General features: G+C 38.0%; 1 pseudogene; it reads right to left on the bottom strand.

Moving 5' to 3' along the window:
* Positions 1-409: 409 nt before the first annotated feature.
* On the bottom strand, positions 410-1,382 carry LOC134241047 (glutamic acid-rich protein-like; annotated as a pseudogene).
* Positions 1,383-3,421: the final 2,039 nt, after the last annotated feature.

Raw genomic sequence — 3,421 nt, 5'->3', positions numbered from 1 at the left:
GATGATGATGAAGTGAGGAAGAGATGAAAATTATGAAAACTTGTTGATGAGATACCTGTCTAGTTGAGCCTGTTGTGAGTAAGGAACGTGAGTGTAAACTCGAGTCCTGAGTACATCAGAAGATACAGAGAATACACAGCACATATCTTCTGCATCGCAGACACATCTGTCAAAAGAAAACATTCAAAAATCATGGTATTACACATCTAATTTCAGCAGATTTTTTGGAGAAATACTTTTTCCATAAATTTTAATATTTCAAAGACATGGGGTAGGAGTGGTTATCATATTTCACACTTTTCAGTCATTAAAAAAAAAGAGTTGTAGGGAAGTACCTTTTATTCACCCCCTTCCTATTCCCAATTCCTCCCTTTTTTTCCTGTGTATCGTCTGTGGCTTCCTGGTTTCCTTAATTCCTGCTGATTTCTTCTACTGCAGTCTGATTTTCTTCTGTTTCCTCTGTACTTTCCTTTGCTTCTTCTGTTGTTTCCTCTGTTACTTCCTCATTTTCTGCTGCTTTTTCCTCAGTTTCCTCTTTTGTCTCTTGAGTTTCTTCTGTCACCTCCTGACATTCCTCTGTCACCTCCTGACTTTCCTCTGCCACGTCCTGACTTTCCTCTATCATCTCCTGCTTTTCCTCTGTTTCCTCCTGCTTTTCTTCCACAACTTCCTGGTTTTCTTCTGCTTTTTCTTCAGATTCCTCGTTCACCTCCTGGACTTCCTCTGTCACTTCCTGAGTTTCCTCTGTCACTTCCTGGGTTTCCTCTGTTTCCTCCTGCTTCTCTTCTTCTGCTTCCTGATTTTCCTCCGTCACTTCCTGTGTTTCCTCCTCCACTGTTTCCTGGTTGCCTTCTTCTTCATTTGTTTCTTGTACTTCCTGGCTACCATCCTCAATTTGTTCATCATCAGAGTAGAAACAGTTACTAAGTTCTACAACAGTTATTTTTATTTAACAATGAATTTACATCGCAAAGAATTGGTGTACCCCATGAATTTTTTTTAGACAAACTGAATGTTTATGGACCCTTGGACCCCCCCCCCCCCTTGCACCGTGCATCTTGAGAAAATTGTCCAAAATAAGATTTAAAATTTGTTTTCATGTTTATCCCTCCGTTCAAAAAAATATCTTTCTCTTTGATTGATTTCTTTTATTATATATTTCACCTGTTTTGGCAATAGCACCATCCTTATTGCTATCAAATTGCGTCAGCATCATGCGTGCGTAGGTTCTCTCCGTCTCGTCGAACTGTTCGCCGAGTTCGGAGAGTTTTTTCCAGGAGTTCTTCAATTCCCCCGCATCCTGCCCGGGGAAACAGAATGTCCAGACTCTCCATTAGCGAGTCCCGCATCTGGGGCTTGGACTTGATTCGGTCCGGGATCATTCGTGGAACTCTTCTTGATTTAACTGAGAATTTTCTGCAAGAATGAATGAAATGGTTTTTCAAGTTGTACATATGTACACGTACAAGTAAACCCAAAAAAAATAAAACGATTTCTCTGCATGTTCGTAGCATTGGCTCACTTTATGCGAACAAGCTCAATAACATAGGCGTGGGAAACCCGGGGGGGCTAGGGGGCTTAGCCTCCCCACTTTTTTTCCAAATAAATACTTAGTATAGACATAGAACATAACTTCGCAAGTTTACCCCCCCCCCCAGTTTCCACAGAAACTCTGAGTATAGGTTAAAATTGTTGGTGTTTGGAAGAAATTTTTGGTACTGGAGTTCGAACTACCCCCCCCCCCCCATTCGTGGAACTCTTCTTGATTTAACTGAGAATTTTCTGCAAGAATGAATGAAATGGTTTTTCAAGTTGTACATATGTACACGTACAAGTAAATCCAAAAAAATAAAACGATTTCTCTGCATGTTCGTAGCATTGGCTCACTTTATGCGAACAAGCTCAATAACATAGGCGTCGGAACCGGGGGGCTAGGGGGGCTTAGGCCTATTTTTTTCCAAATAAATACTTAGTATAGACATAGAACATAACTTCGCAAGTTTAGCCCCAGTTTCCACAGAAACGTCTGAGTATAGGTTAAAATTGTTGGTGTTTGGAAGAAATTTTTGGTACTGGAGTTCGAACCTACCCCCCCCCCCTTCAACGAAATAGGATTTTCGTGTTAGGGAAATAGACTTTTCCCTTTTTTTTTTTTTTTTTTTTTTGCTTGTCATGTATTTTTGGAGGTACCAAAAAAAATTTTCTTACACTTACCCCCCCCCCCACTTTCAATTTGCTTCCGACGCCAATGAATAATATATATGTGATGTGTCTTAAAATGCAATCCACTTTGAGTATAAAACGGAGAAAGTGACACATTTTTACATTTCTTGAGAATTAAGAAGTTGAAAATGTGAAAAGTTAATTTACAGATAGGTAGGTAGACACACACTGAGAGACGGACAGAATTGTTTCAGAGAAAAACTCGCTCGAGCTTTCAAGTCAGTTGAGCTAAAATGAATTCAACATATTCACTCACTACTATATACGCGTACACGTATCACCTCGTTTTGTTTGTTAAAAAATCTCACATCTTTTAATTAAGGACCGATGCATATACATGCATTTTCTCTCAAATTCTATACCTATGATATTTTTTACCCTGCCCTGAATCAATTTAAAAGTCAACCATTCAGACTGTGATTTTCTGTCGCAGGATTTAATGCCGTTTTAGTTCAATGATGGCGAGAATCAAGCTGATTTTCATTGTTGATTTGAAAATCAACTAAAAAGAGCTTAAGATTTTCATAGCAAAAGTTGAATGTGTTTGGTTTTATTTATATTGAAAAAGTGATTGTCCACATTTTTCTTGCATGAATATTGTATGACCTGTATACGCACAGCTAGGGGGTAGTTTATCAATGTAGAATCTATCTCATTTAAATTGAATATTTTGATAAAAAAGATAATTTCATTGAATTTAAAGGGGAACAAGCAAATTCAAAGAATTATGGTCCCCCGCTTTCGGTGTTTTTTTTTTTTGGGGGAGATATCATTTTTATGACATTTTGTGTCTAATATGAATGCCCTATCATAAGTCATCTATTTAGAAATTATCACTGAACTCCAAGGTCAAGGTCAAAGGGTTAACGTTCTTGGTATTCAATGAAAAGTCTTCTCAAAAGAATTACAAATGTGAAGTATGAAAGCCCTAGCCCTTACCATTCAAAACTTATGGTCAAGATTAAAGTTTTCCCATAGGTACAAAACATATTCAAGGTCAAGGTTGTTGGTATCAAATGAAAGGTCTCGCCACAAAGAATACATTTGTGAAATATGAAAGTCCATGTATCTACTGTTCAAAAGTTGTGGCCAAGGTGAAAGTTTTTGAAAAGTGGTCAACTCAAGGTCAAGGTCCAAGGGGCAAAGCTGTTGGCATTCAATGAAAAGGGCTTCTCACAAGAATTATATATATGAATAT

The sequence above is a fragment of the Saccostrea cucullata genome, unplaced genomic scaffold, assembly GCF_032062105.1.
Source record: "Saccostrea cucullata isolate Sc308-1 unplaced genomic scaffold, CSIRO_AGI_Scuc_v1 ctg22631, whole genome shotgun sequence".
Classification (NCBI taxonomy): domain Eukaryota; kingdom Metazoa; phylum Mollusca; class Bivalvia; order Ostreida; family Ostreidae; genus Saccostrea; species Saccostrea cuccullata.
Note: the sequence above shows the minus strand (reverse complement) of the source record. Positions and strands in the feature narration are given on the sequence as shown.